The sequence below is a fragment of the Anser brachyrhynchus genome (genome assembly GCF_964034855.1).
Source record: "Anser brachyrhynchus genome assembly, chromosome: 14".
NCBI classification, from domain to species: domain Eukaryota; kingdom Metazoa; phylum Chordata; class Aves; order Anseriformes; family Anatidae; genus Anser; species Anser brachyrhynchus.
The window spans coordinates 2,707,872-2,733,976 of NC_137709.1; the positions used below are offsets into that span (position 1 = coordinate 2,707,872).

General features: G+C 43.4%; 1 protein-coding gene across 3 annotated transcripts in view; it reads right to left on the reverse strand.

Moving 5' to 3' along the window:
* The window catches only part of FSTL4 (follistatin like 4), a 363,109-nt gene that overhangs the window by 236,683 nt on the left and 100,321 nt on the right, over positions 1–26,105 (reverse strand). The gene's annotated exons all lie outside the window — the stretch shown is intronic.

A 26,105-nucleotide genomic window follows, 5' to 3' on the forward strand; every position in this document is an offset into this window, starting at 1 on the left:
CCTTTCCTCCCCCTGGCTGGAGGCAGGGCCCCTCTAGTCCTGGTCAGAATCTTCATTTCTGTGTTTAAAGGACTGCCTGCTGGAAGTTGGAGCAGCAAACCTTTCAGAGAACTCCTTTTTCCCAATTGTTTTCCTTTGCAATTCACGTACCCGTGCCTCTAGGGTCGCAGTAGATTTTCCATCCCATTTTCTCATGTCCTCTCCATGGTCACGTAGGTAAAACCACAGGGTGGCGCGGTGTGTGTGCCCACCATATTGTCTTCCTTGCATAGATGAACGTTTACCCCTAATAGCTGAGACACTGGTTTGTACAGGTGGGGAGGAAAATAAACTCTCTTTAAGTTGGTGGATCTCTTCAGAAAGTTTCTCCAAGGTATTCTCTTTTAGCTGGTGGACACTAGTTCGTTCAGGTGAAGGGGAAGATAATCTTTCTTCAAGTTGGTGGATCTTTTCAGAAAGTTTCTCCAAAGCATTCTCTTTTAGCTGGTGGACACTGGTTCGTTCAGGTGAAGGGGAAGATAATCTTTCTTCAAGTTGGTGGATCTTTTCAGAAAGTTTCTCCAAAGCATTCTCTTTTAGCTGGTGGACACTGGTTCGTTCAGGTGGAGGGGAAGATAAATTCTCTTTAAGTTGGTGGACCTCTTCAGAGAGTTTCTCCACAGCTGAGACACAGGCCTTTAGGGAAGAGGAGAGATTTCCTTCGTACTGCCGGAGTATTTTAGTCACTTCATTCACTGTGGGATTCTCCTCCGTTTTCCAGGCTAGTATTGCCAATGAGTTGGCATATGATGATGGGGCACTCCGTACAAACTTCCGCCACATGGGTGGTGTACACTGGACTGCATCTGGATCTGCGGATGTTTGTGCGTCATCTAGGTCCTTATAAATTACTTCCCGTACAGCCAATTCCCTCAGGTACTGAATTCCCTTCTCCATGGTGGTCCATTTGCTTGGTAAACATACAAGTTCTTCCTTGAAGAGATACCTTTCCTTCACAGCTGACAGGAGACGCCTCCAGAGGCTGCGAGATTGTGCTCCATCTCCAATTGCTTTGTCAATGCATGCGTCCCTAGCAAGGGATCCCAGCCGCCTGGCTTCCTTGCCCTCCAATTCCACATAATTGGCTCCCGTGTCCCAGCACCGGAGCAGCCAGGTGACAAGCTGCTCGCCTATACAGCGACCAAAATCTTTTCGCACATCTCGTAGCTCACGCTGGTATAGAGTCCGGGTAATTACTGTTGATTTTTCGACATCCTCATCCTCATCTTCAGTCTTCTGCACCTTTGATGGCCGGTGTAGAGTCCGGGTAGTTACTGTTGATTTTCCGACATCCTCATCCTCATCTTCAGTCTCCTGCACCTTTGATGGCTGGTATGGAGTCCGGGTAGTTACTGTTGATTTTTCGCCATCCTCATCCTCATCTTCAGTCTCCTGCACCTTTGATGGCCCAGCCTCGTCTTCACTTCGCCCAGACTTAGCAGAAGACTGTCTGCGTTTTAAACGACCTGAGCCTCTATACCATTTTTTCACCTTGTCTACAGGGGCAACTTGCACTGCTACAGCTCGTTTCTCTGACCCAGCCACAGGGTCTGCCACAGGGGTTGGAATACCCTCTGCGGGGTCAACTTGCACTGCTACAGCTCGTTTCTCTGACCCAGACACAGGGTCTGCCACAGGGCTTGGAATACACTCTGCGGGGTCAACTTGCACTGCTACAGCTCGTTTCTCTGACCCAGACACAGGGTCTGCCACAGGGGTTGGGATACCCTCTGCGGGGTCAACTTGCACTGCTACAGCTCGTTTCTCTGACCCAGCCACAGGAGTGGGAGCAGCTGCACGAGCTGGGGCAGCTGCAGGAGCTGGGGCAGCTGCAGGAGCTGGAGCGGCTGCAGGAGCTGGAGCTGGAGCTGGAGCGGCTGCAGGAGCTGGAGCTGGAGTAGCTGCAGGAGCTGGAACTGGAGCGGCTGCAGGAGCTGGAGCGGCTGCAGGAGCTGGAGCTGGAGTAGCTGCAGGAGCTGGAACTGGAGCGGCTGCAGGAGCTGGAGCTGGAGCTGGAGCGGCTGCAGGAGCTGGAGCTGGAGTAGCTGCAGGAGCTGGAACTGGAGCGGCTGCAGGAGCTGGAGCTGGAGTAGCTGCAGGAGCTGGAACTGGAGCGGCTGCAGGAGCTGGAGCTGGAGTAGCTGCAGGAGCTGGAACTGGAGCGGCTGCAGGAGCTGCAGCTGGAGTAGCTGCAGGAGCTGGAACTGGAGCGGCTGCAGGAGCTGGAGCTGGAGTAGCTGCAGGAGCTGCAGCTGGAGTGGCTGCAGGAGCTGGAACGGCTGCAGGAGCTGGAGCTAGGTTGCTAATAACATCAATTGCAGCTCGATAGGCACAAGCCAGACCCCAGCACGCTACAGTGATTTGTGTCACTTTGGAACTGCCAGAGTCATGACACCTTTTTTTCAAGCATTCTGCCAGCTTTTTAGGATTTTGCAGTTGTTCAGGGGTGAATGTCCAAAACACTGGAGGTGACCACTGCTCTAGAAACCTGCCCATATCCTCCCACACTCCCTGCCACTCGCAACTACCCCGCCTCAAGACAGATCTCCGGATGAGATTCCTAAGTAGTTGTTTAACCCTCCACAAAATCTGAAGCGCATTCAGGAGACATAACAACAAGAGCAGGCTGGTCTGAGTATCCCAAGGATATTCAACATCTCGGAGAACCACCGTAACTAACTCGGGGGATAAGAGGGTGGTGGTGAAGGAGAAAGGGAGAGTGAACAGGTAGGGAAACATGTCTTCCCCTGTCCCCTTCACAGATTGGCTCCCTAACGAAAACAGGCAATAGGTGTAATTGCTAATAGTTTCCGAGATATGGGTTCCAAAGTATAGAGTCGACGTCAGTGCTGAGTACAAATACCAGGTTAAAGTCATGACCAGATATCTCATCATTTCATAAGCCATTGCTACACCGCACAGTACCATAACAATCTTAAACCAGGGCCCGGAAAGGATAAACAGTGCAACAGGGAGCACATACAGAAAGTAACGCACCATAAAACTCAATTTGGAATACAGGTACAGCAGACTGGAGATTAAGGCAATCAACATCGTGACTAGCAACTATTAAGCAGGTCCAATACTTATACCAATTTTAGTTTAACACACTCTGGTCAGATTTGTCGATATCTCAACCCTTCGGGCCCCACGTTGGGCGCCAAAAAGACTGTTGTGGTTTAACCCGGCTGGCAGCTAAACACCACACAGCCGTTCGCTCACCCTCCCCCCTCCCTCTCTGGGATGGGGGGAGAGAAACGGGAAAGTGAAGCCTGTGAGTTGAGATAAAGACAGTTTATTAAGACAGGAAAATAATAATAACAATAATAATAATAATAGTGATAATGGTAATAGTATTAACAATAATAATGTGTAAGAAAACAAGTGATGCACAATGCAATTGCTCACCACCCGCTGACCGATGCCCAGCCTATTCCCGAGCAGCCGGCCCCCCCACCCCGGCCAGCCACCCCTATATATTGTTTAGCATGACGCCAGATGGTATGGAATACCCCTTTGGCCAGTTTGGGTCAGCTGTCCTGGGTCTGTCCCCTCCCAGCTCCTGCTGCACCCCCAGCCTGCTCGCTGGCAGGACAAAGCGAGAAGCCGAAAAGTCCTTGGCCTGGTGTAAACACTGCTCTGCAACAATTAAAACATCAGCATGTTATCAGCGCTCTTCTCATCCTAATCCAAAACATAGCACCCTACCAGCTACTATGAGGGAACATTAACTCTGTCCTAACTGGAACCAGGACACTCATTTACATTGCGAGTCTGAGAAGTTCCCATTTTCCTTCTGGACCACATCGTCAAGATGTCATGGACAGATTACATTGTCCTGCTAAAAAATTCATTCTGTAGGGATCAGTTCAAGTTAAATCTAAGAGGAATAGTACATTACCCGGGGATTAGGCTCATATTTCAAACAGACTGTTAGCTGAATAAGCGTAAGGCGTGCGCAAAGACAGCAGAACAGGCCCAAAGCTCCTGGGCCTAGGCTGGGCTGGAGGAGGGACAAGGAGCAGCTCGGGAGCCACCTCTCTGTTCATGGAACAGGAAGGGTTTGCAGGTGCCGGGTGTGATGGGGCCGCGCTGCCCCAGGGGCAGCTCCTCCTCTCCTCCAGCTACAGGGGAGAGGGTCGGCTGCTTGGGAAACAGCACTGAGTTCAACAAAATACCCCTTAGAAAAAGTCTGAAATAAAATTATAAAATGAATCCCCTTGCCCCTTATCAGGTGGGCAGGGGTCCGTTTGTCACGTTGTCAGCACGTGATAAGAAGTCAGCAGCTGGGTCCTGACCGAGCAGGCACCCGTGTCGAGTGATGCTCACATGTCCCCGCTAGTCACCGTCTATCACCCAAATGTCCTAACACACGCACGCTTGGCCATGTGGAGAAGACATCCTTTCCCATAAAAATACAGCACCTGAACACTGGCGCTTTGGGCCGTCTATTTCTAACCAGCATTGACCAGCCCAGATCACTGTAGTATGCATTAGCTTCCTAGCCTGAAGGAAATAAAAAGGTTGTTTTCTGAAAAAGTATACAGTGGAAATCACTGCTTGCATTCACTTGTTACGCAGCAAGCCACAAGACCCTTGATTTCATTTTTAAGAAATTATGTTTACAAATCACAGTCAGTGTCTGACAGATTAAGAATTTCTGTATACATCTCTCCTTTTTTGTTTTGGTAAAAACAAAAAATGTTCTGTAGATGTTGGTGTCAGTTTACTTTTTTCACTCCCTCATACATTTGCCATCTGGAAACACCTAAATGCCAGCAGGCTTTGGCCTCAGGTTCGAAAGTGTTTGCAATTTATTTCTCAGAATTGCTAACAGCTTTCCCTGCCAAAAAAAAGGAACAAACAATGATTCAGCAAAGCCTTTGAAGATCAAAAAGAAATATAATTAATTTGTTAAAGTGGAAAAATACCCCAAATCCCTGTTAACAAAATTGTATTTGACCTTCTGCATTTTTCTGCTGAGAAGGCTGACTTTTTACTTTATGCCAGCAGGATCCTCTGGGCTGAGGGAAGAGGAAACCCACTACCACCAAGGTTATGAGGCCGTATTTCACAGCACTATGTGAGATAACGCACGTATACCTGTGCTTGCCCCTGCCACTTACTCACCAAATCTCATTTAATGGCAAAGGAACTAACTGCCATCATAAATACACTCACAGCAGCAATAAGGCAGAGGAGGGTCTTGCTCAATGTGCTGGGTACACGAGGCTGGTCAGGGATGGAAGGATCAGGAGGGTGAAGGTACCGGCTATCTGTGGTGCAAAGATAGCCATCATCTGCCCCCAGCACTGGAAAAACAAACAATCAAAAAAAACCCAACCAACCAACCAACAAAAACACCAACAAAATAAATAAATAAATAAATAAATAAATAAATAAATAAATAAATAAATAAATAAATAAATAAAACATGAGCAAATTCTGCTGTTGAAGGCTCCGGGGAAATCCAAATAAAAGGAATGGCTGATGCTGGCTGGTCCTAAGCAGTCATACCCTAATTTAACAACAACAAAAAAATGATTTTCAGCGTTTTACACATTCATGAAATGTCTGGGCTGGTTTAATCAAACTACAGTGTCAGATCCCATGACAAACACGTTAAAATTCCCGCGATTTCCCTTCCACTCAGCATGCTCTCCACCACTGAAAACGCGTGCCAAGCTGCCCTGCTATGGAACTCCCTGATTGGAACAAAGTAATAACGCATTACATGAATTAAATTTTTTTAGTGGCCACAACCTTGTTTAATATGTGATTTAATCCTTTGCAAAGGGAATAATAACATGAAGAAAAAAAATCAAGTGATCACAAATTTTGCAAGTAATGAAGACCACTGAAATCTCGATGGCTACATTATGTTGGCAATACTTACTTAAAACAACAAAAAAATTAAAACAGCTTATGTTAATGGTAGGAGGTAATATTATATTTTAGATACTACCACTGGATGAATTCCATTTCATCAACAATCATGTAAAAACATCAGCTAAAAATGGATTATGTTTGTTTTTAGGGAATTAACTGTGCAAATAAACACAATTTAATTCCTGCATTAGTGGGAGAACCTCAAAGTCAGACTCACGGTTTTTCTGTAGCTTGGTAACAGTGATATTAGCAAACAGATGCTCTGAAACTAGTTTAATATTGCTAAATTATTCTTTTTGTTGGAGCACTCGTGTTAATCCAAACAGAACTAAAAGCAAGGCAGACCGACTCAGAAGTGAGATGCGATACTGTAAAGAGACCTGGACATACACACTGCTTCCAGGACTGTGAGTCTGCACAAATGAAGCAGCAAGTTTTATGAGACCCGAAGCAAAGGGCAAAGTGATGAGCAGGCTTTTCCGTCCCAGAAGTCCACTTGCTAATTTCATTTTCACTGTGACCTTAAAGAGTAAAAAGTCGATCCGAACCTCCAGTGTTAGGCTTCGAGCAGCTTTGTCTTCCTGAGAGGCAGTGGGGCATCTGAATTTGGGTGTGAATTTGGGGCTGGAGCTTGTGTTCTCTCCATGTCGGTGTAACAGCCACCACCTCCACGACTAGGGCCAGACCCGTTGGGAGCCGAGGCAATGGTGCTGCAGGGTGGTGGTGCAGGGGGCACCCAGCCAGGGCGACCTCATCTCATCGGGGACCCATCGTATCATCCAGCCTGGCAAGAGGCTGCTATGTGCAATGGCTCGACCATGAGAAGAATTCCCAAGTCTGTGTCATCATTTCACTTCAAAACCTACTATTCATTCCCAAGAGCTGACCCCTCTTCCTGGTAAAATTTCCTTCATTTTTCTTCAAGACTCACAAGTCTGAAAAATTCATCCCACAACCTGCAATGTCACCAACAGGAACTGGCACTCTTTTTTTGAAGACAAATTCCTTAAGTGGTTGGTGCTGAAAGACAGGGTAGGTGGCATTAACTTGGCTAATTGTTTACTTGCTTAGCTAATCTAACATAATCTGCATTGATTAGCTTTTGATTTCATGCTGGATGAGTACACCGCTTCTGTGTGCCTTTCAGTTCATTTGTGGGTCATACCTAAAAGTCATTTTTATAACTCTCCAAAGCTAGACGAGAACAGCAGCAAGAGAGAAGCAGCCCCATTGCACCGGTACTAAAAGGGTCATTAAACTCCGCATTAGGTAAAGGGTTTGGTGTGGGTTGCATTCACTTTGCTTGATTAAAAATGAAGTGTAAGCAAAAGGTGTGTGGGAGAAATGTTTGAATACAAAGTATGCTGTACAGTCTCACATACATACAGTGCTTACGGGCACTCATCATCTCTTAGTCAGGCTCCTTCCTTCTTTAAAGCCTCGGTTCATGGGCTCAGGATGCCAAGAGTGAATATTTTATAATGAGCATAACAAGAGTGTCATTTGCTTGATAAACCTTAAACATATGCATGAGAAGAACAGGGATAATTTTGAGCCTAATGAAATGTTATAAATAAAATAAATAAATATTTTTTAATTGCTTTTGGGTTTTATTGCTATGGGGCCTGAAACTTTCCCCAGAAGAAGAGAGAGGGTCAGAATTTGACCCGAAGAAGTTAAATCTCAAACGGAGATAGTTTCCTGAAATACAGGATTTATTGTGCTTAATGCTACGAGGTTATAGCACATAAACAATACTTTCTGCAGCAGAGGAATACAGAAATACTGATCTAGCTAAAAATGAAAAAGCTTGGATGGCTTCACAGGCCTGTAATAGGTAGCAAAGTTCACAGCCTTCACCTTCAAGTCTCCAGTTGAAATTTAGATTGATTGTGACTAAAAGTAATTTCTGTCTGACAGCTCATGTGAAGAGAGTTACTTCATTTCATAACAAATGTGTGGCCAACAGCCTAAAATTATTATCACAATTTAACAAGTCCGTTGGCAGTCCCAGAGGCACCGCGGACTGCTAGAAGTCAATCCTGCCTGCCTGGGATCGAGGGGAGCCAAGGTGGGGAGGGAAAGGAACAGAAGCAAATCTATGAGTGTTATAACTCTTCTGGGGAAGAGCTCACGAATTTAATTGCCTGAGCCTCTCTGCAGGAGCAAAATTTACCTACTTCCTCACACAACGCTGCCGGCTGGCTAATGTGTTATTTTTATTCCACAGAGCTGAGCTTTCCAGTTGGAAATGGAAAATGTTATAGTTTCACGGGGTTGATTGTAAAATAAATAAATAAACAGAAGTTTTTGGCCAGCAGTGTGGAAGGCCATTCACACAGAGATAAAAAGCCTAACCAACCCCAACTGAAGAACGAAGGCAAAAGTACGCAGGGTGCAGACAGGCAGGTTGCTCGGCCTCAGCCAGCAGGCACCTCCCAGGAGTTTGAGCATTTCAGGTCACGACTGCTTAGGAAGGAGATGATTTCCTTGGTTTTCTTCAGACTATAATGTGTCCTGTTCTATGCTGGGAGGGAGACGCATCACAGAGCAGTTCTGGCAACTGCCAAAAATCAGGTTGAGTTGTGTGCCTCCGTTAACACCCCAAATTAGGTGGGATGAGCCAGGCCACGTTAACTCATCACAAAGCTCTTCTGCATCTGCTGCAAAACAAAGACTTTCCAGTAGAGCTCCTACTACCTAATTCAATATATATTTTTCTATTTCAAATAAAACCCAATAAGCAATGAAGCAAAGCAATAAGCCTATATTCATTCAAATTTTAAATTATTTTTGCTCATATCTGAGAAAAGTTCACTGCCTTTCCCAGAGTAATTGATGTGTTTGTAGAAAAAAGAATTTAAAGGACTCAGAAAAGCATGTTCATGAAACGTGGAATTTCAACTCTTCCTAAAGAGAAGTGCTAGGCAAAATATTTGCAAACGTACCTATTCAGGAACCTGAAATGCAAAGTGGCTTCTCTGACCAACCACAGCTAAAAGTACTCATATCATTAAGCAGTAATAATATGGTATTAAACTTAAATAATAATTAAGAAGTAGTGATTGTCTATTAGTGACAATCCTAGGAAGAGAAAGTGAGGGTGAATTAAAGCTACTGGCAAAGCACATATTCAGCTTCACTGTTTCAGTTAATCTCACGTTGGCACTGCCTCATGCATCTTTGCTACGCATACAGAACATGGGAGCAAATCCAATGAAGCCACTCCTGAAAACCCGTATTTTACAGCCTGGGATATGGTGTATCATGCAGTACAAAGAACCCATCAAGATAACCATTCATCAACAAAAAGCAAATCTTGATAAATCAAAGTAAATCATCACCATGGCATGAGGTTTTATACCCATGTTTTTATCCATCCTATACACACGCATATATGATAAGAGTCTACAGATTGATTTTTACAAAAAACTGGGGAGATAGTTTTATGTTAAGGAAAAACTGAGTGTAATTGAGGAATGAATTATTTATTATGACCTGGGGCAGCTTTAAATTATGAACTTTTTCACATTTGATTTTTATGGCTCAGGATATCAGCTTTTTTCTCTCTGTGCAAGTTCCATATTTTCTTTGTCAGCTGAGTTTTTCCACATGGTGCATGGGACAAATTCTGTCTTCAGGTGAGCAAAATGGCATTAGATTTCAGTCAGCGAGTGATATATGTGTACAACCAAGGACTATGGTTTGTTCTGTATGAAGCAACCACTCTCACTGATTTATACCCTATATTTTCAAAAGTGCAATAACCACGTTGCATCATTTAAACAAGAAATATTTACATCATCCAAAAAGCTGAGGTATGCAATTCATGCAGGAGAGCAGAAGAACACCTTTAGGTCAAGAAAAGTGATTAGTGCTATGGCTACCAGCAACACTTAAATGCCATAATAGCCTCTGATAATAGAAGTTGTCAGGTTTGCAAAGAAAAGTGTGTATGTACTTTGTGACAAAACCATTAACTGAAAAAAAAAAGGTTTCAAAGTACAGCTGAAGCATGGAACAAAATACAGAGAGCTCTTTAGCATCTCCAAGAATGGTACTTAGTCATCCATATCTTCCATAGTGAAAGCAATACAAATGTCTCAATAAAATCTATTAATTCCCATATTCTTCCTGGTTACCAACTTTAAAAAGTCGTTGGTAAAAAAAAGGATGGATCTCCAATTCCTCTTTTTGTGGATCCTATTATTTTTTTGCAAGTTTACTGCAGAACTTCCATACTCTCAACATAATGCTAAGAAAATCAAACCACCTTCATTGGTGACACTGTACTGGTTCCCAGTTTGTCACTAGTGTGAAACTATTCCACTGAGGTCTTGTCAAAACAAGGGATGTCTGAAACTGACACTGGAAAAAATGATAACTGATCTTCATAATGAATAATGTAAAGCATGAGCTCATTTGGACTACTCTAGATGATGATTAATTTTGAATCTTTTTTCCCCCCCAAGGCTAAAAGTGATCTAACTTAGGTAACATGCATTTTTTTTTAATATTTTATACTATTGAACGTAACTTCAGTTTGTTACACGAGTGTAGCATTTTGACAGGTGTTCGGTTTTGCTTGTCTCATTCTTATTGTTGCTTACAAAGAAGTAAACTTCGAGAATTACCACTGGTCTTCAGCTGTTGTGGTGAGAAATGCTCAGAAATGCCTCAGCTTGAGCAGGACTGCATCAAGAACAAGGTCAGGTGTAAGCTTGTCTGAAATCCATCTGCAATTAGTCCCTAGCTAAGTCCCTGCTGAAATCTTGGTCAAGGCAGATAACACCTAAAAAATACTGCAATAGGAGTACACACCTTCTGCAACCATAAATACTGGGAATGTTTCATGAGAGGGCCAGTCAGTTGTGGCAGTACTTTATGATGTGATTTGCACGAATTTTTAGAAACTAGCCGTTTCTCACTTTAGCAGCTGCAGCTCTCTGAGCACCAACGGCTGCGGTATTCAGCCTTGGAAGCTCAGAGAAGGTGAGTTGTTTTGTTCCTTGGCTGGGCTGTGTGTTCACTGCATCTCTGATCTATTTTTGTCAAGAAAATAGAGTTTCAGGGATCACATTTTGGAGACTAAGAAGATATTAAGTCGTACAGGGAATCATAACATTTGAAGATTGTGTTCCATCACTCTTAAAAAAATCCATAGGTTGATGTGAGATTATTGAAAAACACAGTCACACTTCTCACTCCAGCCCAAGGCTGTCTTGTCTTTTTAGACGGTGAGCTCATCAGAGCATAGAACATTTACTATTTGGAATTTATGTAGCTCTTGGTATAACATGGCCCAGGTTTTGGTAGTCTCTCAAGTTTTACCATGAAGAAAATAATGAATAACTAGAGAGAGTTTTGTCTCTGAGGGATGGACACTACAGCGAACTCTTCTATGCTATTTACTCGTTGGAAGGGTCAGCTGCAGGCAACATCTCTGACTCACTCCTACGTAAGGATAAGCTTAAACATTCCAGTTTCTCTAGACCAAATTTCACACCACCAAGTGGCTTTCCAGACAGGTTAAAAAAAGAGTAATTTTCATTATTGTGGAACAAAAGCACTAAAGCTTCTTCTGATTGTAATAAAGAGAAAAGATGTTATTGAGTGATGCTTCCACCTCCCAGGTCTGGGACGGGTATACAACGTACTCTGACTTACCTAGTGCTCACTGCAGGCACTCAATCTAAACAATCATTTTGGAGTTTAACAGAAGACAATACAAAATACCATGCAATCATTGACAACAGCCTTTGATGACAAAGAGCAAACAGACAGGGAATCCTTTCAGTTTAACAATGTAGATAAAAGGACATTTTTATATTTCCAAATGATACTCAAGGCTCAGGTGTTGCAGACAATACAAAAATAATGCAATATTGCTTCTCTCCAACGCACTTTTACTTCTGGAGTCGAGGTTAGTTCACCTATATTGATTCACTGATGGTGTTTTTTCTCTACCAGCTTCACACCTTTTTTGTATGGGGTCAGTGCACATATAGAAATAATACTAAACCTAGGAGAAAAAAATAAGGGTATTTATGAGACTAGGCTCGAAATTGCCTCCTTGCTCCATTTAGTCCTTTAAGAACAAGAACGCAGAATTCTTTCATGCTTCCATTGTCTGTCATATTTGCGGACATTTTTTTTCCACAGCAACTAAAGAAAACACACCTGTTAACTCGAAATCCTAGCAGAGTATTTGCATACTGGCTAGGGAAGAGGAGAAAATGGAGAGGAGGACAAAAATAAGCACCGGTATACCCGGTCCTCCAATATAATAGGCAACAATGGTTTCCACCATTTTTATTTATGTACAGTTTTTAATGCCTTCAGAGGAAGTTCTCTTGAAGCATAAATTCTGGTACCTAAGATTCAGAAAGTTTAGAAGAGCAAAGCTGTCTCTTCTGGGCAACACACGCTGCCTCATGTGAAGTTAGGAAGGAAGGGTAACGTGCCAGCAGAGCATGAGGAGACTGCACCCGTCTGATTTTACTCCAGTCTTTCATAGCTCCAACACTACCCCTCCCGTTATACAAACCATTACTTTCACCTCCAATGGAACAGAACAAAACCAGACCTTAAATTTGCTTTCAGCTGGGCACAGACAGGAGTTTTGGCCAAATATCTGCATATAGACAACAGAAGCAAAGTATTGCAGTGCTGTTCCTTCAGTTTTACTGTCTCTTTTTCCTCTAAATGCCAACATTTTATAGTATTTTTCCCCTTTCTTATTCTTCACAAAAACACTTTCAGTACAGCATAATTTTCCAGGCAAATTGCACACTTGTCAGATCACCTGATTAAGAGCCCCGTATTCATTACTATAAAAACCAACATGCTCGCTGAATCATTAAAAAGCAGATTGGTCAGTAATAATAATCAGTTTTCTGCTAATAAATACAGCTTGGCATGCCTAATTCTGTGTCCTACTCAAATACCAACGATGAAGAATTTAACTTTTAAAAAGTACATTACTGCATGTAATATTAGTACATTGGTCTTCGTAAGGAGCATTACTACTGTCTTTAAAGGGCAGTCAGTTCATGTTTTAATTATTTCACTCGGAGAGTGCATTGATTTCTTGAAAAGCTTTTCATGCATAAAAGTAATTTGAATATTATATATGGTTAAACCCTCTCAATCAACTTGAATACAAAGACAGACCAAAGATGTACTTGAATTCAAGAGCTAACATCAGAAATGCAAGCACGGTTAAAGGAGCTCAGTGCATTACCCATTACTCTACGTCCGTGTGCTAAACACCCGCAGGCACACACCTTCTGACCTCCTCTCCGCTGGCCAGGAGGAAACAGCTAAAATGGACGGAGTGTGGGTAGAAGAACCAGGCTGCAGACAAATATTATGTGGCAGAAGGATATATCTTTAGGACTTCATTAAAAAAAATGGAGAAATATTCACAGGGAGACTTTGGACAGCACCATATGGATCCTAAGCTGCAAAAACCACCAAAGGTTGCTGCTCTCAGCAGTGTGGGACTGGCTCTGTAACTTGCTACTCCTCCTGCACCAGCGTGCATAAGGAAAACGTTTAATGTCTGCTGTTGGTGCATGTCTAACCCTTGAATTTTGCTGTCTTGAAAATATGGGACCACTGTGATTTGCGACTTCAACAGTTTTTAAGAAACCCTTTTGTAACTTTAAAAATAGCAAAATCCAAAAAGATACTGAACTCGTGAGATACAGAATTTAATCAGGGAACAAACACTGACAAAAATCCTCCTGCCATTAACCAACACAGCACAACTTTGTGTAGTTCTGATGTTGAATAGCTTCCACAAACATTCATAAACAAGTCATATCAATGAATTAAGTTCCAACTGCACGATTAGTATGAAGCAGTGAATACATAAGAATATTTGCATTGTGTAGCAAATCTCAGGTTAAAATTCAGTACATATTTAGACTGTTGTCAGCTTTTGGTTGCATCTTAAATAAGATCTAGGTTTGATTTTGTGACTGAATGAGAAATATCGGACATTATTACTTCTTTCTATTGTTTTTAACCTCTGTGGTTTGCTTGGAAGATAATTTCAGCCCCTAGGCACAATCATACAAGGGAACCTTCAAGTTCCATAAAGATGTCTCCAATGAAAGAACTTTATCATCTTCTCTTGTCTTTCTGAAAAACTTCTATTTAAACAACAACATTTACAAAGAAATCCTTATACAATAATTTCTGGCAGCACTCAAGAAGGGTCAAGAGAATTTCATGTTCTGGAAATAAATATCTACACACTGTTAGAAGTTCAACTGATAGTACCTGGAGTTCAGGAGCGCTACCAACAATTATTCTGTAGAACCAGCGTGCTCAGTGAAAATCCCGTTGAAGAGGAAAAAGGTCAGGAAATCTGTCATTTTAGAAGGATGATCTTAGTGGTATGTAAAGGAGTTCTCAAAAATGTGCACTCGTGTCTTCTGAACAAGGCAACAGGATTATGATTATTGAAATGCTACCAATTTGTTATAATTGCTCATCATTGCTATAATGCAGACTATTTCTTCTAAATAAAAGTTCTCATTCTGATTTGAAAGATTTAAAGTGGTTTGCTCCCTTCATGTTATCATGAGCACTTAACTCACAGGCTAAAGAAATTTAAATTCAGAACAAAGAAAACAGAGTACATGGGCGAACACGGCTGAGTATACTAAAACATGGAGTCGCTGTGCTAGCTCTCAGAGAGATTGTTCAAAATAGTAATATGGAATTGTACGTGGGCTTGTAAGCTAAGTAAAACACAGATAAAAAATTAAAACAAACAATGCCTCACTACAAACACACACCACTGAAAGCAAATCCTTTGATGAGAAATTAAACACTTGCAACAGTGATTTGTTGGTCCCAGCCCAATTCACTAGATATGAGAAAGTCCGGAGTTAAGAATATAAATTTCAAGAGTGCTTTTGGTTGCTGATAGGTGCTGCCTAATGGCAGGAAGTCATTTTCCTGCTCAGAAGAAGCTCCTGGTTTCCATGTGATTTAAAACGCCACCAGAAATAAAGGAATTATCAAGGCTTGGCCTTGATATACGAGCCTATTTAAATCCCTGGGGTGAGAAGCAGAGCTAAGGACTACTCTTCCAAAACAGCCTGAGCAGGATCATTAAGCAGTGCAGTAATAGCTTGGAATTGGTTCCTGCGGTACGAGGATGAAGCTGCAGTGGGTGTGCTGGAAAGAGCTGCGCGATTACAGACGGCTGACTGGAGAGGCTAAACAGGGCACGGGACACAGCAAACATCTCGGGCTGCTGAAAGGCTGCAGGTGGGGCTGAGCACGCACCGAACACTCCTTACTTGTTAAGGTCAGATGGAAGCTCAGATTCTTTACATGTACGGAAGGAATTTGGCTTCCCAAAGGTATCCTTTGGGGAGAAGTAGTCCTCCAATGGCTGATAGCCCGAAGTGGCATGCCGAAAGCTAGGGACAGTGGTCCCTAAGTGTTCTGTACCTCTGAAAAGGAGATCACCTGCACCTTTGGAAGTTTTTCCTTTTTTTTTTTTTTTTTAACCTGCATGGAAATTGTTCAATAGGTTTGGAAAAGTTAATACTATACGTAAAAAGTTCTTTGTCGTCTGGAAGAGCTGCTTGCTGCTGGGTGGTGGCGTGTACAGGAGCTGAGCAGGAACTGGGCAGTGGTGACTGGGAAAATGGTTCCAAGACAATCTGATCCCTAACTATTTCCACACAGTGTTTTGCCACTTATTTTGCCCAATTCTAGGGATTTCTGGTAGAATTCGCAGCATAAGCCACAGTAAACTCAGCTCTGTTCTACATCACCAGAAGCGTGGTGATTTCCTGTCAATGGTGTTTCCGCAGACTTGGCCCTGTGAGGTTGGTTTGCCACTCACTGATTTCTCTCACTGTGCTGAAATCCAGGGCCCCTATCCTACAAACATAGGCATGGACCTGTTCTTTTATAATCTGCAAAGCCTTACTGAGGTAACGTGCCTGCTCAGGCAAAAAGAGGTGAGAATGTAGGTAGGGTTTTGCAGAGCCTAGCCTTGAATTCAAGCAAGCACACTGAACATTTTGAGAGAAAAATCTGACAGGGGTAAGACAGCCACAGCTGGCCACCTGAATGCAATCACAGTTTGACAGATTGTTGCTTTCCCTGTGCCTGGTCTCAGAAGTGTCCTCATATTCTCCCCGCTCCCTCAGCAGATAGCTGAGCCCTTTTAATAAAAGCCTGATGAATGGCCAATAGTAAATATCGTGTTTCTGCTTTGCATTCTTGGCTCATTTGTGCTCCTACTGATAAAGCACACGGGAAATTGTCCAAGACCTTGTGAAAACTCTCCGCCCAGCCCCAGCAAAGACAACAGAGGACTCGGGATGGTGTTCAGCCATCCCCTCCATTTTGTCTCCTGATACACAAGACCCACCAAGTACTTCTAAGAGATCGCAGGATGCCTCCTCTGATAGGCCTTTCTCTTCTTGAACAATTACCACGTAATAAACTATTTTATTGGTTTTGCTTACATACTGTATTTCTGAAAACAAAACAATAAATGGCTGTAAAACCAATAAAACGTACCAGGCTAGTGTTTTATTACAAACAAGCCAATACCATACACTGCAGCATATTTTTCAGCTCAATGCACCAGGCTTCTTATTGTCCAGGTGAATGTTCCTGGCTGTAAATTGCAGCACTATAGCTCTTTTCCGGCGTACTCTAAAACTTCTTTAGGTTGATGTGCCTTAAAACACTCCTAGTCCTTGGGCAAATTTATGGGGAGGATAAAGCCCAGCGGTTTTATGCCAAAGCATTTTTAACTTTGCTAGCCACCCTGGAAGTGCACTCAGATGCTGCGCTGGGAGCGCAGACTGCATGGTTCAGCCGTCACCAGCCCTTCGCCAGCCCAGTCCTTGCAGACACAGCCCCGGGCTGCCCACAGCACGCTGGAGCGGGCATCATTCGGGCATTGATCCAGCCAGGGGACTCTTTCCCAACTTTCAGTGATGGTTCCCAAAGCAGGAACCCTGCATGTCTCTGGCAATTATCACGCTGACAGCAGCTACGAATAAGACTAATATTGAATAAAAAAAACCTTCAGTAAGACTCTTGAGCATGGTTCCACTAACTTTTCCTGTTCATTTTCTTCACTCGTCTCTCATTGTCCCAGAAACTCAACAATTTAGCAAGAACCTATTAGAGCAGCTACCTGGCATACCCAGTTGGAGTGCATCTACCATGGCTCTGTATCGCACTGCAGAGCTACAACCATCCACACGAGCCAAGCTGTCAAAACCAACTTCTTCACAGGGGAGAGGTCAGCTACGGCTGGTGGTGAGCCTGACACTCATCCACGTTCAGTTCTGCCCTTGTGAGAGCCTGCAGCACAAACCAAAGTGCGAGCATACAGCTGAAGATGGGATTTCTTAAGATGCCTTTTTGTGAACTCAACGTCTGCATCTGTGAAATGACTACAATAATAACATGCACAGATGCAAAAAATATATGTATCAATTACTGCAATTCCCATTCTTCACTACTGAATAAAGAGGTGTTATTATTATTTTACACAGTATTAATACAGGTGTTATTTTTCCTGCAGCAGTCTCCAGTTCTCTGCAGCGCACATGAAGCGGCAGTAGATTACTGGAATACATTTGCCTGGTGGCTGTCGGAATAACTTCATGCCCAGGAGAAAGCAGTTTTCTTAACACACCTTCAATCTTGTCAGCAGCACTTTGAGCCAGCAAGACTTTGCTGTCAGTCTCCGACAAGTGCAGTAGGACAAGGAAAAGTTTAAAATAATCCTTTCCAGAACACTATGTCACAATTTATCATGTTATGACAAACACCAGTTGCTTTCCCTTGGCTGTTTCCTACAAAAGCTGATCATCTTTAAAGAGGGCATTCTACATATTCTTTCCTCACAACTGTCACGTAAAATAACCAGCAACTAAACCCAACATTGACATCAGAAACCAAAAGTACTTCAGGACTGGAGGTGACGTCTGAGACCAGATCCTAATATGACTGAAATCAATATCATAATCCATGCAGGAGGCATATTTCTTCCTTTTGCACCCTGCCAAAAATCACTTCCCTACACATCGCTGCTGCTTTGCTTAGCACGTGGCCAACCTGACCCCTGAAGTCCTTGGTGTTCATTTCTTGCACCCACAGTCTCGAATAAATTCATGGGTAGACTCTAGGAAATGGGTCACACATTTATAGGAAGAAAGTTCTGTTAAGAGAAAATACCTCCTGGTATTAGATTTAGGCAATAAGTTTTATGCTCTTTTCTGAATCTTGCCTTTCATTTCGGCTTCCCGTTGCAAAAGGCTTAAGATCAAATAAAACTTGATCCTATTACACGGAAATCCATCATAGCCTTGCAAGTGATCTAAGGGGAGTGCAATTAGGAAGATAGAAATATGATAATGAAGTTGTTACATCACATCCTTCTAGTCTGATACTGTATGAACTTATCCTTGACATCTATTTATATGCTTTGATGCATACATCAACGTAGGAAGATGTATATACTGCTTGCCTTGGCTGATAAAGCACCAATAGCTCTCCTGCCTTCATGCATGTTCCCATCCAGCCACCCTGTGAGTAACCTCTGCAAACACCACGCCAGCCAGAACATCCTGAAAGCCAACAAAGTTTTGGACAGAAATCCATTTCAGAACTAAACATCCTCCCTTGTTTATACCATTGCCTTAATCTGGAAAATCTGGGGCAGGCACCCCCTTGCACGAACTGCTGTGTCGGTGCGAGATGATGGCACCAACTCGCAGATGGGGCAGTCCCTGGCCATCTGAGGTCTCCACAGCTTGACACTGGGACCTTAGCAGAGAACTGGCACAGGTCTCAGGGCGTTCGTGACACTTGCTGGGAAAGCCCCATTTGACCACCTCCTGTGGCTGATGGAAACGCAGCCCCGCGGTGGGAAGATCCTCCCTGCACAGCTCTTTGCAAAACTTGAAGTGCACAGAGCTCTGCAAAGGAGCAGAGAAATCCTCAAGGGCAAAAGTGTCGCCAGAGTCAAAGTAAATCACAGGAGTGATAACTCCACCGGGAGAACAGCAGACATCAGTCATCAGTGTGCCTGCTTAATATCCCCTGTTTTGGAATATTTCTGCTGTCAGTCATTCTGCTCATCTGCTGGGCAGCCAGGAAGATGAGCAGAATTACTCTTGGCAGGGTAAAGCTACGGACCATTGGAAATAGTGTCTAACAAGAACACTTAACAAGCACCCAAGACTGATGATTCATCATTTTCCCCTCTTTTTATTGATACCTGGTTGAAGGTACCAGATTAACAGCCCTGGAATCTAAAATCCTTCATTCTTCTCAGAGGCACGGCACGCAGAGGGCAGATGTGCGCAGCGGCTGCAGCTTGCTGCTCTCCTCGCACTGACAAGAGACATACTGAGCATCCAGCCCCCTGGATGATGCGTCTTTTTTTCATCATTGGCTATAGCTACTGGAAAAGCTTTTCATAGGTGCAACAAATAGAACTAAACTTTTATTGCACGCTTATGAAATATGTAACGAGTATGTTATAAAGGGAGGTCATACCATGACTGCCTTTTTTAAGCAGGGGAAAATGAGGCGGGGAGCAATAAAAAGGCTTGTTCACTGTTTAAAATAAGTTGCAATGTCAGAAATAAACCCCAAATCTCCTGAGCTCAAGCCGTTGTGTTCAAGGCTAACTGCTTGGGTTAGTTCTTGATAAAAGTCTGGAAGGTTTTCCACTGTTATCTGCACCACAGCCGTATCTTCCTTCAATCTCCTAAAATGTTGACCCTAAAATCACCTTAGCTCATTGCTCTTTGCAAAGCAAAACTCTTCCAATGAAACTCTTCTTGAAACTCTTCCAATGTTACCTGTTTCAAAGCTACATGGAATAGCACATTCATGTCTTTAAATATGAAACTGCTCATAGCTTAGTCTTCTGCAGAGCCAGCTGATGTAACATCCTGCCGTGACTCCAATGCTGCACTGATCCACGTGTCAGCTTTTGTCTCCCACATCACTGGTGTTCTCAATAAATCTCAATAAAATCCCAGCAACATCTGCTTGATCTTCCACTAAAATTTGATCTGCTGTAGTGGTTGAAAAATCTAGTCTTGATCCTAGGTTCACAAGTGACAAACTCTGCTTTAGTCCCATTAAATACAAACAAAAGCACTATATTTTTATCTACCTGCACTTCTTCCTAAAACGAAACAAAATAAAACCATATCAGACATATTCTACTCAAACGTTGGCCAAACCAAGTGGTTCCTGAACAAATTTCAGAGTGAAACAGCTGTGAAGTTTGGAGCGGTTAGTCTGAGTCCTGGAAATAAGTGCAGCGATTGCTTTTTTGATGAAACACAACAAGAAAACTGACATTTTTTCTTGGTCCATAGTCAAGCACACAACACAGCCGTGGCCCAGGCAACACTGCCTGTGCTCATTCAGAGCACCCCTCTGAGTGCTGCACAGTCCTGAGTTCAGAAGCTCAATGGCTGCAGACCGCCAGGTTGTAACACCCTGATAAGTATCTGTTACAAAAGGAGGAAAAAGCCCTACACGCTCCTGAATTAATATTGATTTCATGTCAATTGCTTTATATTCCCACTTACACAGGGTGAAGGTCATTGATGGAGAGGATACTTAGAAAGCAAAATTAAAACAAACTGTCATCCAGCAGCAGTGAAAATGAAAGTTTTCCTAACAAGCGATGATGATTTAGAAGACTGCAGTATCTCTAGTTCTCTATAGCGTGGTAGAAATATAACTCTGCTTCTCTTTCTTTCAGCAGCTCATAAATCTAGCAGGGGCTACACTTAACTTGAGATCAAACAATCAGCAGATACTGGTAAACACTGAAACATCTTCAAAGTTCATCATGAAAAAAACGGGGGTAAGAGTGGCTCTTCTTCCTGGCAAGAACTGATGTTTGAAGTATGATAGATCTCCAGATTAGGTGGCTCTCAATCTTCTTAGCCCTACTTATCTTATATCCTGTTATTAGTTGACAATTGCTCTCGGATTACAGCTTCTTCTCTCTTGCATAAACAACATCCAAGTGAGGCATAACCGAGGAGAGCACCAAACCCAGAGCACCAGAATTGCATTCAGCTATGCCTTTGTACACCCAAGTAAATGGATTTATCCGGAGGAGTCACTCTGCAATCTGCACTGAACAAACTGATTTCACAACATAGTACTCTGAGGTCTCTTTCCTTTATAGACATGCTCGTGTTCTCAGTCATCTCCTGGTCTTCCGTTCTTCTCATCCTATATTGCCCTCTTGTTTTTCTTTTTTTTTTTCCTACCCTTCTATTTTCTCTTTGCTTTATCCCTGATTACCTTTACCCAGAGAGAGCGAGCACTGCCTGTCTTGGTGCAACTCAGATGTGATCTCCTGCCGTGGCTAGAGCTCAGATCAAAGGCACGTTTTACATCTCACTTCACCTTCTTTATTTTCAAATTCTCCAAGCACGTTCAGCTGCATTTAACTTCTGGTTCTTTTCTCTACACCTGAACTCATGATTTTCTCCTCCTCACTGCACTCTTGAGCTAATAGGAGAGTAATGAGAAGGCACTTAACTGCATTTGAGTTATACATCAGAATTTCCTAAGGAATAACCTAAAACAAGCCCAATATCCAAAATCAAAACTGGGACTCATCTGTCGAAGTCCCTTGGACTACTTGATCTCAGTTGCTGCTTTTTGAGCAGCAGTTCACACCATCAGAAATATGACTTCATGCGGAACACATACCAGAATACGGGTAAAGTGTCCGGTTAAATGAGTCACGGCATTTGAATGTGATTAACACAGTCCAACTCTGATAAAACGTTTGATGTTAAAATTCAGAGTACAGTATTGGAGGAGCCATCCTGTGTGTACAGAGGATAAAAGCACCTGAGATGCCTCAGTCAATCTTTTCGAGCGATAAGTCCCCTGACTTTTCCCAAGCTGGACTTAGAAATCAAATCTAAATTTCAATGTAGGCTGAAAGCCCAGGCCGCCACATAATGCAGACATGTCTTAATGCCGTATTAGAGCTGGAGGAAAGAGATGAGCTGGCTATCATGTTTGCAGCCTTCTCCTTTGCCCTCATTAATGTTTTATTAATATTTCATATTACATGAAAGCAAATTTTCCTTTGTGTCTGGCATTAAATGCTGATCAATATTAATGTTTGATTCATATCTCTGCGAAAGGGACAGCAAGAGAGTACAGGAGTGAAATCGGAGATATGATTTACATGAACTTCAATAAGGCTGTTAAAACAGCAAGGCTAGTGAAATAATCAATTGGACAAGGAATTGGCTAACAAATGAGGCCCGGGCTGTGACAGCAGCTGGTTAAAATTCAATTAGGGCTGTGGGAAGGAGGAACTGCGAGCTTGCATGAACTGTTTCACAGTCTGCAAACAGACTGCACAGTGAGGTAGGGAAACGTGCAGGTGACAAATAGGGCTGCACCCACAAGAAGGGGTCAGGAGACATTTTCCTGCTGCAGCAGCAGACAGGTTGCCTGCAGAGGAGGGACGAAGAAGAGGCATTGCAAGGAAGGAAACATCTTGGTTATATGCGGTCTGGAGGGATTCAGGCTGTGACCAAAGGCCTAGAGGAAGACTTTTGCGTTGCAGGGCTGGGGAGGCTTAGGCAGAAAGACAAACCCCGGTTAGAGTTTTTGAGGGAATTAGCAGAAGAGAGCTTTGGACAGATGGAGGTCAAAGTGCAGCAGCTGGGGGGACACAAGACGTCCTCAAGTGCTAAGCTGGGGGCATGGCTGGAATAAGGTAGTGGGGTGCCGGGATCCAAGGACAGGCTCGAGGTCTGCTGCCGCCTTGTGAAAGTGAGCCCGCAGCAAGACTTGTAGGGTGAGGCAATGCACAGGCACACCAAGAGGTGGGACTGAGTCAAAGGGGACAGTCTGGAAAAGCAAAGGAAGTCTGTGCCCTGAGGGTGGGTGCAGACAGCTCAGGGGAGGGCGGACACCATGCAGCACCAGACAAAAAGTCTGACAAATAAATGAGAGAGAGGTCACGGAGGTGCCACGTTTTTAACTGCTTGATAAAAGAACTTGGATTTCCACACTGCAGAAGAAACATGGAGCAAAAACTTTCTGCCAGCCTCCAAAACAAGAACTGGACCTGGCTGGAGAGAGGAGACACCCAGAGAATTTATGCTCTGAAGTTACTCTCGGTGTGCTCCTTCGTTTCTGAATGGCAGTTACCAAAGGAAGAGCTGTTCCTGTAACTGATATTTCTGGTAAGTACCAATAGACTTCTCTAACTGTTGCCAAAACCAGGGGTTACAAAAGCCCTCCTGCTTAAGGTCAGCATATTCTGTACAGCAAATTGGAAAACAAGAGGGAGAGCTAACATGCTCGTGCAATGATTTATTGGTCTGATGCTATGCCTACAGCGTTTTGCAGACAGCCTGGGCAGTTCCCTGGGTCACGCTGGTGCCTTAATGCCTTTCCTGCCCTGCCATATCCACGTTCAGTCCCCAAGACCCCCCTGGAGGCCCATTTAAGACAATGGGCACAGCAGGATTAAAAGGTTTCTAAGCTGGTGGCTCTACCCCGGTGATAACAGATTGGCACTAACTGACAAATGATTAGAGCTAAACTGTCATGCAAAATGCAAATATGCCTTAGCAGAAATGGAAAATTAACATAAAATCTTTAGGACTGCAGGAAACTTCAAAGCTAATTTGTGTGTTCACCTAAAACTCCAGTCTTCCTGTTAGCAGTGTCACAGCGCTCCGTTAGATATCCTTCTAATTAGAGCAGCGTAGATGGGTGCACACCACAGACTATAGCTCAGATAACAAAATTATACAGGTTAGGAAGCTGTTGCCTAATTCATCCTTGGCAACTTTCATTTAGACTCTTCCATTTCTGGACCTCTCCCGTACCAGTAGAAGACTTATCTACTCCATACCAGGTTATTTTCTGCGTATTTAAGAGTTAGAGCCAGTGGCTACGATCATTTCTGCTGTGTGACTATAACTGCAGCTCCACTATTCTCACTTTCAGGTATTAAAGTTCAAGAGTAAAGCATTTTATTCTTCACGTAGACATTAACACATGCATTAGCAGAACTTAAATCCTAAAATCAGTGGAAAAAGGTTACAGTATTTTAGCTGCTTTCTTCTCAAGACTTCAATGTAGCGAACCACTTCACTTTCAAGGTAAGATTTGTGAGTCATTTCAGAATAATTTAAAGCTGGGGCAAATACAACCTCTCCTGTGCAGACGAAGAAAACTCCCTTGTTGCAGAGTAACATTCTTTTCTCATTCTGGGAAGGGTTGAAGAAAACACATCAAGGAAGAGATTCTTAGGAGAGAAATTCTGGGATCATTCTTGGTATGCCACATTTCAGCAATTAGAAAAAAAAGAAGTGAGACTTCAACATTTAGTGACTGTTAGTGAAAGCTATCACTCACGCAGCACATAGTAGTAGTGCACTACTCAATCCTTAGCACTTCGGTAAATGTTGGTCTATCCAAAGGATGCATTTTCTTAAGTAAATACTTTGGCAAATTTGCTCTTCGGAGACACGGCTATTCAGGAGTACTTCCTAAAGTTATGGAAATTACTGCTCGGTTTACTGGAACTGATCTAGTTCATCCAAGCTGAGATCCAGCCCCAAATCTCCAGACCAGTAAAATGGAGTCTGTCCTGTTTGTCATGGTGGGTCTTCCCCGGCAAAGAAGAGCTTTGTAAATGACCGCAGAGGAATGCCATTCAAGTGAGGTCCTTGCTGTTCTTTAAAACCCAGACTCTCGTAAGAATTTTCTGAACCATTGGCTTAGGCAACTAGCAGTTGCCACTAATACTCCTCCTGGTATCCCCTAGGAAAAGCAGTGGCCACCAAACCACAGAGCCATCCCAGCAGCTTCCCTGGCAGAGAAGCCCAGCCCAGGGCAATCCCAGCCCTGCGGTGAGCGAGGCCAGTTTTGGCCATCACGATTCCCCGGGCACCAACGGGGGAATCGAGCAGCGTTTATCTGCACCTACATTTACACTGATTTCCAATATCCTTACTGGCAATTTTATGGCCCTCTGTATCCTCTTTGTGCTGTCTTACTGTCCTAGAGCTCCAAACACCTTCAAACAGAAGCAGCACACCCCCAAAAGAGTTAGCCCTCTGCTAGCAGGCTCCCAACTGACCGCTAATAGCACCAAAGGCTCCGAATCTGCATTTTCAATTCCTTACATACCTCAGTCATTTCAGCTCATCACATAATCCTCTCTGCTCATTACATCTGCTGCGCGCGAGGAAAAAAATCACATAAAATTGCTGCCTTATAATCAGCCAAGAGAGCTGTGAAACAGACAAGCTGGAGTTACAGAGAGCATTGTCAGAGCTTTATATTCAAACTAGGAAGTAGTAAAATATTATACAAGTTGTTTGCTTGCAGTTCGTGTCAAAGCAAGAGGGCCCAGGCTAACCTTTGGAGAGGCGAAAAGAGAGAATAAATAGATCATCAGCTCCTGCAGAAAATGTCCTGCCAGTGATCGGGGATTTATGAATTCACACAGAGGCACATCTCCACACAGGGCTGAATTGTCTAGCCATTGTAAAGATAAATATTGCAGATAGGTGAATAATTCACTCATACAAATGTTCACTGAAAACAAATTAACTAGCTTGTGTGTACAGGGGATGTGAAATTGTAACGGTTATTTCACAGAACGTTTGAGAAGACAATCTCTAATATTCATCCAGCCTACCTCAGCAAGCGGCTAAGCTACCAAAATCTCCAAAAACCGGTTTTGGAGACTCATTCGATGTTAAGTTCCAGGTACCAAAAGGGATGTTAATTTGATCATCGCTGTGCACACGCAGAAGCCTGCAGCTATGACAGCTGGCGCTGATCTTTCCAGGAGAAAACACGCGGCTGTATTTCAGACTGAAATGTCAATACCAACACCTCCTTAAAGTCAGGTTGGAACAGAGGGGATTTTAAAACACAGACTGGGGGGGGCAGGGGGGAAGGTCTCAGCTTGCCAAAAGTTGCTCGCACTGTGTGCCCACCACCAAGGGGAAGATGCTTCCCTCACACTGCAGGCATTTATCACCAGCCAGATTAAGTCTATAAAAAGGGGATTACGGGCAGTCCATTTGCAGCACAACACAGACATAAAACTGTAATAAGTTACTGAGATAATGAGG